The sequence below is a fragment of the Sturnira hondurensis genome, unplaced genomic scaffold (genome assembly GCF_014824575.4).
Source record: "Sturnira hondurensis isolate 20B ecotype Veracruz unplaced genomic scaffold, ASM1482457v3 Scaffold0022136, whole genome shotgun sequence".
Lineage (NCBI taxonomy): Eukaryota > Metazoa > Chordata > Mammalia > Chiroptera > Phyllostomidae > Sturnira > Sturnira hondurensis.
Genome location: NW_028094767.1, coordinates 774,353 through 786,930, shown reverse-complemented (window position 1 = coordinate 786,930; position 12,578 = coordinate 774,353). Strand labels below are relative to the sequence as shown.

General features: G+C 38.0%; 1 protein-coding gene across 5 annotated transcripts in view; it reads left to right on the top strand.

Moving 5' to 3' along the window:
* The window catches only part of SENP6 (SUMO specific peptidase 6), a 115,718-nt gene that overhangs the window by 21,286 nt on the left and 81,854 nt on the right, over nt 1–12,578 (top strand). The gene's annotated exons all lie outside the window — the stretch shown is intronic.

Here is a 12,578-nt window from a genome sequence, read left to right as displayed (position 1 = left end):
TTGTAGGTGACTGTCCCCTTATCTCTTGCTGCTTCTAGGATTCTCTCCTTCATTTTAATCTTGGCTAATGTAATTATGATGTGCCTTGGTGAGTTCCTTCTTGGGTCCAACTTCTTTGGGACTCTCTGAGCTTCCTGGATTTCCTGGAAGTCTGTTTCCTTTGCCAGACTGGGGAAGTTCTCCTTTATTATTTGTTCAAATATGTTTTCCACTCGTGGCTGCTTTTTTTCCCCTTCTGGCACCCCTATAATTTGGTTGTTGGAACGTTTAAAGATGTCCTGGAGGTTCCTAAGCCTCTCCTCATTTTTTTTGAATTCTTGTTTCTTCATTCTTTTCTGGTTGGATGTTTCGTTCTTCCTTCTGGTCCACTCCCTTGATTTGAGTCCCAGTTTCCTTTCCATCACTATTGGTTTCCTGTGCATTTCCCTTCATTTCACTTAGTTTAGCTTTCATATGTTCCTCTAATTTGTGACTGTAATCAACCAGGTCTGTGAGCATCCTGATGACCAGTGTTTTGAACTGTGCATCTGAGAGGTTCACTATTTCTTGGTTGCTTAGAGTTATCGGCTCTGGGGCTTTGAGTTCTTCTTGAACCATATTTTGGACTGTTCATGCCTGTTATGTATGAGGAGCGGAGCCCTAGGTGTTCACCAGGGCGGAGCAACTCAGTTGCTGGGTTGTGACACTATATGTGGGGGCGAGGTCAAAGGAAATCAATGGCAGTCCCCTCTGCCTCCTCCCGCTGCTGCGACTGCAGCTGTCACCGTCACCGGGGCCCGAGTGTTTCGTCCCACTGTGGGTTAACGTGCCACCGCCGCCAGCCCTCTGCCACTGGGTTTGCCCGCTGGGGCTTGCGTGGTCGATGTCACTGTGCGGGAATGTGCGACCGTGGTTAGTCTGCCCCAAACCCTGACTTGGCGGGTTGCCTGTGTGCCTGGGTCGGGGGATCTTTCCTGCCTGACCCTGCTCCGCTGTTGGCTCTGCCCCTCTTACTGGTCCTGGTTGAATGGTTCGTTGTTGTCAGACTTCCGTATAATTCAATTTTTTGTTCTTTGGCTGTGTCTTTGTTCTCCAAACCTTTGTTGTATTCAAACTTGGTTGTGGGGGAAAGGCACAGTATTTTCACCTATGCGTCCATCTTGGCGGAAGTCCGAGATCAGAGATCTTTTGGCTATGTATAGTGTTAACCATGATCTTCCACCCAACTAGCCACTTTTTAGAAAGGATGGAAAGAAGACTCTTGTTTGGAAGGGATGGATTGTGAGTTGGATCTAGAAAGTTGGATCTAGTGAGGTTGTGAGAGGTCAGATTTTGAGGTAAGATGAGGGTAAAGGATAGTAAGTAGGTGTAGTGTGGGAGAGAATGGAGCCAACCACTATAGTAATAGAGTTCAGGAAACTGTGAAGTGGGCTAAGATCTGGGAGGGGTGTTGTAAAGTATTTGCAATTGCATGGAATAGCTATTATTTACAATAATATTAGAGGAACAGTCATGATACTGTCTGTGAGATCTAGATAACAAGAGTAGGGAGTATAGGACCTTGGGTAGTGTGTTAAGGGAACACAATGAAGTGAGTGACAGTATATTAGCAATATACTATGAGAGAACAGGGGAAACCTGTCGAATGATACAATATAACCAGCTAAGCGAAGAAGACCAAACTGAAAGAAGAAGACTACAAAAATACTGTTAAAATAAAAGATGTAAGAATAATGAAAAATAATAATACAAATATGCAATAACTTGCAAGTTCTCTGTAACAGCAAAGTGAAATTTGTCTCACTTTCTGAGCTGTTCGGATGCCCCCTTTTTTGGTCCAACTCTAGTGTTTTCATAGTTCCAGGGTTTTTTGTCTCACTTGTGGGTATTTAAAATAAAAAAAATTTTTAAAAAGCAGAAGGAATGAAGAATAGATAAACTTGGAAAGAGAAAGAAGGAATAAAACAAGAAAGAAGAAAAGAGAAGCAAAAGGAATTTAGAGATTAAAAAAATTTAAAAACAAAAAATAAAAAATTACTTTAAAAAAAGCAAAAAAACCTCCTGCTTGTTTCAAACTGGACAAACCAATTTTTCTGGTCTTGGTGGTTGCAGCAGGGTGAGGGGCAATTGGTATAGCTTTTCTCCCTTCCTGTTCAGCACTCTGTCAGCCTCCTGTGTACCCTCCCTCCCCAGGGCTAGCTGTGCACTCTCCCCAGAGCTAGTCTGGCGCCTCTCCGAAGAGCCTTGGGTGTGGGATCTGGGCCTTCCTCAGAGTTCACTCTCCTCAGGTTTATGGCTGTGGGCTCTGGACCCTCCACAAAGCACACTCTACCCAGGTTGCAGGCATGCGGGCTTGGCCAGGCTGTCTCTGGTAGCTCTGGTTCGGGCGCCCACTCTTCTCAGGGCTATTTGTGGGTGCTCACAGCTCTTGTATGTTTGCCACTTACTCCTTATTTCCCTCTCTGCAACTTCAAGCAACCAGGTCTCTCCTGGTGCTGCTCAAGCCTTGTTTGGCTGGGGAAGGAGCAGTTGACCCGGCTCTCTCCCAAGAGCCCTGTGGCAGACCTGGTAGGCACTGGGCCTGGGTCTGCAGCCTCCCTAGTCCCTGAGCTGATCCCTATGCTCTCATTGTCCTGAGGTACTCTCCTTACTGTCTGGTTTTTCAATGTCCCCTACAATTTTTGGTCTCCTTAGTTTCATATATGCTGTGATACTGTTGGCTGTTTTGCTCTGTTCCTCCATAGATTGGCCAGGTTTCTCTCCCATGTGTAGGGGGAAGTGGAATCTGCTCCCTCCTACTTCACCACCATCTTCCTCTCCTTTAGGTGATTCTTTGAATTTTTGTAATTCTCTGGGTTATAGTGAGGGGGAATACAGATGGTCCCCAATTTACGATTATTCAAATAAAAATTTTTTGACTTTATGATGGCGTGAAAGTGATATGCATTCAGTAGAAATGCTTTGAACTTTGAATTTTGATCAGTTTCTGGGCTCATGATATGCTGTTTGATACTTTCTGATGGTGCTGGACAGCAACAGTGAGCACAGCCCCCTGTCAGGCATGCAGTCACAAGAGTAAACAACTGAGACCACAGTGTATTCATCATTAGATGCTTATGCCCAACTGTCGGTTAATATGTTTTCTGAGCACGTTTAAGGCGAGGCTAAGCTCTGATGTTCAGTAGGTTAGATGCATTTTTGACTTACAGTATTTTCAGCTTACGATGGCTTTATTGGAACATAACACCATTGTAAGTTGACGAGTGACTGTATAGAAGGTCCTCTAAAAAACATCTTCCGTTCACTGTCATTTTGTTATTATGTTGAGATGCCATAGGAAGTTAACTCTTATTATTTCAATTAGCCTGTGGCAAAATTACGTCATGATTTTGTTATATGTTATTTTACTTAGTCACAGAACATGTATATCAATGATGTTAAGTGAGGACTAACTGTATTTTTATTGCTACATTTGAAAATATTTTTCCTTATTTATATTGCACCTTCTGCCCTTTTCTTTTATTTATTTATTTATTTATTTTTAGAAAGAGGGGGAGGAAGGGAGAAAGAGAGGGAGAGAAACATCTGTGTGTGAGAGAAACATAGATCAGTTGCCTCTTGCGTGCCCCCAACTGGGAACATGGCTTGCAACTCAGGCATGTGCCCTGACTGGAAGTCAATAGACAACCCTTCGGTCTGCAGGATGGCTGGCACTCAGTCCCCTGAGCCATATCAGCAAGGGCAGAAATGTTTGTCATTTAATATTCAAAAATATTTAGTGCCAACCTAGAGTTAATTTGTACTCTATGTGCTTGGCATACATGCATAAACTAAACAAAATACCCAATAAGTCTTTGTGTTTTTGTGTGTGTTTCCTCTGTTCTCAATTGCTCATTCCTGTCTTCTGCCAATTTTGTTTTTCTGTTGGAATGTTGGGGTTCTTCATATACTCTGGATAATAAATCTTGATCGAATTATATGGGTAGACCATATAACTTTTGAAATTATTACCTTTTTTTAAAATAATAGTTTTCTGAGAATTATTTTTTCCCCTAAAATTTTATTTATTTATCTTTAGAAGGGAAGGAGAAAGGGAGAGAAAGGGAGAGGAAATATCAATGTATGGTTGCCTCTCATGCGTCCCCTGCTGGGAACTGGCGTGCAACCCAGGCATGTGCCCTGACTGGGAATCGAACTGCTATCCTTTGGTTCACAGGCCCTGCGCTCAATCCACTGAGCTATACCAGCCAGGGCTGAGCATTATTTTTTAATATAGTCATTTGTCTTCTTAATGTCTTTTTGTGAGATGAGAAATGTTTGCTGTTATTGGTCCTTTGTATTATAACTTTATTTTTTGTTTTATTACTATTTATTTTTTTTATGGTTTTTAAGTACATCTTATTGATTATGCTGTTAAAATTGTCCTAAATATATCAGCATAATCAATAAAATATTGCTTTTTTCCCTTTATCCCCCCCACCCCAGTGTCCACTTTCCCTCCAGCAATGCGACCCCTTAGTTCAGGTCCATGGGTCATGCATGTAAGTTCTTTGGCTTCTCCCTTTCCTATACTGTTCTTAACATCCTCCTGTCTATTTTGTTCTTGCCAATGATGCTTCTTAAGCCCGGCACCATTTCCCCCCTGTCTTCCCCTACCCACTCCCAGCTGGTAACCCTCCACATGATCCCCATAGCTATGATTATTTATGCTCCTGTTCTGGTTGTTTGCTTAGCTTGTTTCTGTTTTTGTTTAGATTCAATTGTTGATAGTTGTGAGATTATCATTTTAATGTTCATACTTTTGATTTTCACCTCATAGTTTTTTCATTGTACCTCAGCTCAAACGTCACCTCTTTATGGTATGTCTCCTGTTGGGCCCTGACACTGAGGGGGTCCTGGTTGTTGCAGGCAGGACTTGGCTCTGGGCCTTTTAAGGCCAGGCTTTAGGGTGCAGGGCCACTGCTTCTGGGGGCTCAGCATTTCTTTAATTTTTATGACAGCAGGCGAGTGCCAGTCAGCTATATAGTCTTTGGTAACAGAATTTGAACATCTTTTTGTAGTGTATGCCTTATATTTTCTTAATCTTAAAAAATATTTTAAAGAATTTATTCAATATTTGCAAACCATATATCTAATATGAAGCTAATTTCCATACTATATAAAGAACTCTTATAACTCAACACAAAAATCAAACAACCCAACTAAAAAATGGGCAAATGACCTAAATACACATTTTTCCAAAGAAGACATACAGATGGTCAATAGATACACTACAAAGTTCTCAGTATCACTGATTGTTAGGAAAATACGAATGAAAACCACAATGAGATGTCACCTCAGGCCTGTTGGATGGCTATCATCAAAAAGATAGAGATAACAAATACTGGAGGTTTGTGGAGAAAGGGAACACTGTACTGTTGGTGGGATTGCAGACTGGTACAACTACTATGGAAGACAGTATGGAGATTCCTGAGGAAATTAAAAATGGCCCTGACTGGTATGGCCCTATTGGTTGGATAGCGTCATACAAAGCAAAAGGTCATTAGTTCGATTTCTTGTCCAGGTTGTGGGTTGATCCCCGTTGGGGCGTGTACAAGAAGCAACTGATTGATGTTTCTTGCATTTATGTTCCTTTCTCCTTCTCATCCCCTTTCTCTAAAAGTAAATAAATAAAATCTTTAAAAAGTTAAAATAGACCTAACATGTGATCCAGCAATTCCATTTCTGGAAATATATCTGGAAGAAATAAAAACACTATGTCAAAGAGATATCTGTACCCCCATGTTTATAGCAGCATTATTTATAATAACCAAGGCATGGAAACAACCTGAGTCCATCAGCTAATGAATGTATAAAAATGTAGCATATATACATCCGTACATACAATGGAATATTTTTTAGCCATAAAAGGGAAGGAAATGCTGCCTTTGCACCATCAATGGACCTTGAGGGCATTACGTTAAATGAAGTAAGTCAGAGAAAAAGAAATATTGTATGATTTAACTTGCTTGTAGAACCGTAAAAAAAAAAAAAAACTCATAGAAAAAGATTGGATTTGTGGTTACCAGGGACAGTGGTTAGAGGGTTGAGGGTGGTGGGTTTGGATGAAGGTGGTAAAAGGATACAAACTTTCTGTTAATAAGTAAGTACTGGGGATATAATGTACAAAATATTCACTGTAGTTAACTCTCCTATATAGTATATTTCAAAGTTGTTAAGATAGTATCCTAAGAGATTTTATCACAAGGGAAAAACCACATTTTTTTTCTTTCTTTTTGTGTATCTGTATAAAACAATGGATGTCAATTGAACTTGTAATCATTTCACAGTACAGGGTGTGCAAAAGTAGGTTGACAGTTTGTGTGGAAAATAATGCAATAACTAATAATAATACAAGAATAAACTGTTTCGTGTAGTCACAACTGTAAGTGTACTTTTGCCCTCTTCTTTATATGTAACTCAAGTTACTGTGCTGAACATTTTGAATTTAAACAGTGCTGAATGGCAGTTACATGTCAATAAAACTGTAAAAAGGGCTACCATTTTTGTTCTAACCATGCAAAAGGTTTACTTCTTTTTTATATATATTTTATTGATTATGCTATTACAGTTGTCCCATTTTCCCACTTTCTTCCCCTTGGTCCTGCACACCCACTCCCGTCCACATTCCCCCCCTTTAGTTCATGTCCATGGGTCATACATATAAGTTCTTGGGCTTCTACATTTCCTATGCTATTCTTGACCTCCCCCTATTTTCTGCCTACCATTTATGCTATTTATTTTTAGTTCCTTTTCCCCCTATCTCCCCCTTCCACTCTCTTTCTGATAACCCTCCATGTGATCTCCATTTCTGGGATTCTGTTCTTGTTCTAGTTGTTTGCTTAATTGGTTTTTGTTTTAGGTGTGGTTGTTAATAATTGTGAGTTTGCTGTCTTTTTACTGTTCATATTTTTGATCTTCTTTTTCTTAGATAAGTCCCTTTAACATTTCATATAATAAGGGCTTGGTGATGATGAACTCATTTAACTTGACCTTATCTGAGAAGCACTTTATCTGCCCTTCCATTCTGAATGAAAGCTTTGCTGGATAGAGTAATCTTGGATGTAAGTCCTTGCCTTTCATGACTTGGAATACTTTTTTGCAGCCCCTTCTTGCTCCTTATTTCTTTAAAGACTTTGTTTTAAAGAGTGGTTTTAGGTTTACAGCAAAGTAAAGAGGGAGCTGTAGAGCAGGAGTGTCCAACCTTTTGGTGTCTGTTGAGCCACACATTAAATACACAAACAGTAACGAAAACTTATGATTAAAAAAAAGGTCTGTGCATAATTTGCATGATATCCGCCAACACAGATAAGCAAAAATGCCCTCACATAATAACCCTAATTATGCAGCGGCCATTTTGATAGTCTTTTAAAATTGATGAGCAGGGCCCAAGTCAATATCACTAATACGGAAAATGTGCTCATCTAAGTAATAAAATATCATTAAAATTTTTTATTATGAATTTTTTAATGTAAAAGTGAAAGAAAAGAAGGCAACGAAAAACTAGTGAAATGTTTGATATCGTTTGAGAAACTAGTGCGTCAATATCAGGTTTGATAGAAGTAGTTGCGATTCTCAGTGAGTTCTCGAGGAGTTCATCAGATATTTTGGTTCTGATTTTACTCTAAATGTGTTTCATTCTTGAAAATAGTTGCTCACAAATGTAGGTGTAGCAATAACATGAATAAGGCATGATTATAAAGCAAGGGATATTTGTTTCTGGGAAGATAAGACTTATAAAAGTCTAGTAAAGAGACATCAAAATTTTCTTTTAAATTGAATGTCAGATTGCAGCTCTAATGCATTCCGTTTGAAAATTGGCAGGTAACATATTTATGTAGACTGAAAATGGAGTCACAAATGTAGCAAAATATTGATTATTTTCCAGAAATCTTGAAATCTTTTCAAATTATTGTATCAGAATGAAAGCAGGGCTTCATGTTTTTCACTGTTCACAGGACTCTGTTTCGACAACATGTCAAAATACGTAAAATTGTTTGCCTTAATTTGAGCTTGCCATAATTTCAGTTTTGTTTGGAACACTGTTACAGTTTGAAACGTGGTATTGATAAGTTGGTTTTCACCTTGAAGCGATTAAATCCACTAAAAATGCTAAATCTGTAAGCCATCAATCTGTAAGAACTTTCATCATCAAGTTCTGCAGCAATTTGGGTTTTTGACACCATAAATAACTTGATAACATGTTGCAAATCATAAAATCTTTTCAACATTTGGACTTGATTTAGCCATGTTATTTCTGAAAAGTAAATGATGTCACCATAGTCCGCATTAGTACTTTTAAGGAATTTCTGGAACTGGTGATGATTCAGTCCCTTGGCTCTTACGAAATTCAGTCTTGATGATTATTTGCATGATGTTATCCATTTTTGAAGCTTTTGTGCATAAATTTTCTTGATGTACTATGCAATGATACTTCATCAAACATGAGTTTTGGGCCTCAATTGCATTGTCTTCTATTAATTTTACAAGTCCCTGTCATTCACCGATCACCACCAGGGAACCATCAGTAACTATACCAGATACGTTGACAATGGACAAAGAAAATCGCTTTAACATACTTTTCACTGCTTCATATAAATCTCTTGGTTAGTTATCTTTTAATGGCACTAAAGAAACCATGTCTTCAGTGATATTATATTCATCATCAATACCTCTAATAAAAATGGCAAGTTGAGTCGTATCTGTAGCATCAGTGCTATCTATCATCCATTGCCAAAGCATAAAATTTAAAATTAATAGCTTTATTCTCCAAACTTCTTTCGATAGATTTACCAATTTCTTCAGTTTGCCTAGCTGGTGAGTAAACTGATTTTAGAAATATCCCCCTTTTTTCAGGGCAAATTATACCTGTTGTGCTTTCTATACATGGCTTAATAAATTCACCATTAGTAAATGGTTTTGATTTTTTTGTTATTAAATAAGCTACCACATAACTAGCTTTTACAATGGGATCTGCCAGGGTTGTAACTTTTTGAAAAAATTTTTGTTGAGCCCTGGCTGGTGTAGCTCAGTGGATTGAGCGCGACCCTGCGAACCAGAGGACTGAGGTTGCAGGCCAGTTCCCAGCAGGGGACGCACGAGAGGCTACCATACATTGACATTTATCTCCCTCTCTCCTTCCCTTCCCCTCTAAAGATAAATAAATAAAAAATTCAAAAAAATTTTTGTTGAGAAGACAGACTTTTATGAGTCCCACTATTTTGTCCTTATCACACAGTCTTCATATGCATTGAATTTGGCAGCATGTTTTTGCATATATTACCTTTCAAATTATATAGTCTTTGAAAACTTGCACAAATTTCCTACAAATTAAGCATAGTGCCTTAGTATTTACTTGACAAAAAAGTAGTATTCTTTTTATTGAACAATCTTTCATCCATAATTTTTCTTTTTTATTTGAAATGTAGAAGCCATGCTGGGATTTAAAAAAATAATAAGTACAGGATTTTATTTATTTTATTATTAAAATTAATTAACAGGAAAATAGAAAGTAGCCTTCTTGGCCACCAATGATGGGTGAAGCAGAAGGCAGATTGCTTGGTGGGAGGTATGTGAGGAGCTGCTGAGGTGTGATAATCAAATAATCAACCTTTAATAATCAAATAAGTGTGCTTACCTGTTTTCTAAATAACATTAAAGGCTTAATGTTGTGATGATAGGTTGAAATATTATTGATAATTGCTACCTTACTAAGTTGTCACAAGTACATGTAATGTCTTGATGGTGTCAATCTACTCTTTGTGCTTGGAAGATAACATATTGGAAGCCTCACACGTCTGTAAAACTGAAGCCATGCATGTGTACAAATAGAGCAAATGCACATTTATTTTACGTGACATTGTGACATGTAATCACAAAAAAAATCTCAGTGTTTTAAGTAAATTTACAATTTTGCATTGGGCCGCATTCGCAGCCATTCTGGGCCACATGTGGCCTGTAGACTGCAGGTTGGACACCCCTGGTATAGAGAGTTCCCACATACCCCCTATCCTTACATGTGCATAGCCTCCACCCATGTCACAATCCCTGCCAGAGTGGTTCATTTGTTATAAGTGATAAACCTACATTGATACATCATAATCACCCAAAGTCCTTAGTTTCCATTATGGTTCATGCTTAGTGTTCTAGAGTCTTTGGATTTGGACAAATGAATGCTGACATGTATCATTCTGGTATTATACAGAGTATTTTCACTGCCATAAACATCTGCGCTCTACCTATTCATCCTTCAGCTCCTCCCTACCTCCATCTCACCCCTGGTAATTGCTGTTTTTCCTGTCTCCATAGTTTTGCCTTTTTCAGAATGCATATATGATTGGCCCTCCATATCTGCAGGTTCTGCATCCATGATTTCAACCACCATGGATTGAAAATATTCGGGGGAAAACGTTGCGTTCTTGTTGATGTGTACTATGTGGTTAGATAGACCTACCATGGTTGTGTCTGAACATGCACAAATTTTTCTTGTCATTATTTCCTAAGCAACACAGTGTAACAACTACTTACATAGGTAGTATTTATATTATATGAGGTATTATATATAACCTAGAGATCATTTAAAGTATATGGGAGGATTATGTGTAGGTATTATGCAAATACATCATTTTGGCCCTGGTCAGATAGCTCAGTTGGCTACAGCATCATCTCTGATAAACCAGGGTTGTGGATTCAGTATTCTGTGAGGCACATACAAGAATCAGCCATTGAATGCGTGAATAAGTGGAACAACTAAATGATGTTTCTCTCTCTCAATTTAAAAAAACAAACAAAAGCACCTCCTTGCTTTCTGGTACTACAAAATTCTCCAGGCTTGTCTTGTATTTTTCCTGCCTCCTCCCTAGAGTCAGTCATTTCTCTTGGGAGCCCTGATTCCTTACATTGGAGAATGGTATAGAAAGCAAGATTTGGTTATAGGTGTACTTGTTGCTACTTGGTTGTTGCTGCTGCTAGACCTCAGAGGACAGAGTCTTAGCTCTGTATATACTACTATGATATAATACATATCTATATTTGTTTGTGTTTATTTATTTGCATATAATTAATGAATATGAGCTCCTAGTGATATCTCTTATTCTGATGAACTCTATTTTTTCTAGATTTTCTCTCTTCCTTATTTGTAATTTCTTTTTTTGACAGGGAGAAACCTTGCTCCCATTATCTTACTTGCTTATTTGTCTAACCCCAGTTTGATTTTCTCTTTGATGATTTAATTTCTCTTTTAATGATATCTTTGGTTGTGAATTCACACTATTTGAATTTTTTTTGAGGCTTTCATTGAAATTTTGTATTTGATAAGAAAAGATTTGTATCTGTATTAGTCTTTTTTTGCATTTATAAACATTTTCTTATTTTGGTAAAATATGCATAACATTGAATTTACCATATTAACCATTTTTAGGTGTACAGTTGTGGATTGTCATTGTGTTTATAATGTTGTGCAGTCATCTTCACTATCCTTTTCCAGAACTTTTTCATCATTCCCAACAGAACTGAACCCATTAAAACATAACTCTCCATTTTATTCTCCCTCTAGCTGCTGCTATTCTATTCTACTTTGTGTTTCTGTGAATTTGCCTATTATAAGTACCTTATATGAGTGGAATCATAACAATATTTGACTTTCTGTGCTGGATTATTTTACTTAGCATAATGTTTTCAAGGTTTATCCATGTTGTAACATGTATCAGAATTTTATTCCTTTATGGCTGGATTGTGTGTGTGTGTGTGTATACAGAGCACGTTTTGTTGATCGATTCATTTGTTGATGTTTGGGTTTTTTCCACCTTTTGGCTTTGTGAATAATGCTTCTGTAGCATTGGTGTACAAGTAAATATCAGAGTTCATGCTCTCAGTTATTTTGGGTATATACCTTGAAGTTGGATTTGATGGGTCATAGGGTAATTTGATATATAGCTTTTTGAAGAACTGCCAGACTTTTTCCACAGTAGCTACAGCATTTTACATTTCCACCAGCAGTGCATGAGAGTTTCCTTTCTCCACATCCTTGTCAATAGTTATTATTTTGTTTTTTAAAATAGCTATCCTGATGGGTGTGAACTAGTCTCATTATAGTTTTGATCTGCATTTCCTTTATTTCTAGTGATATTGAGCATCTTTTCTTGTGAGACTTAAAAATGGGCTTTTCTGGGCCATGTAAGTTATGAAACTTCTGGTCCCCAAACTAAGTAATTGTGAGCTTATAGTTGAGAATTCCCTAACCATGATGCGGATATACTTTGTCTTTGGTTCAATCCAAAAATCCAGAGCCAAGAGCAAGGCATCATTATTATTCCCATGATTGATTTCTTAAGTGAGTTTCTTTCCCCCCCCCCCCCAGTTCACTCAATCGGAGTGTTGCCCTTCAGGAATTCTGGTCTTCAGTCTGACCTCTCGTCTTGCTGTGACCCCAAACTTAATCTTAAAAACGAGGTTCTAACTGTAATAGAACAGCAATGAAAAAATAATACAAAACAAAACTAGGCTCTAGGCCATCAGGTGTTTGTCACATAGCTTCAGATGACAACTTTACAATTTTATGT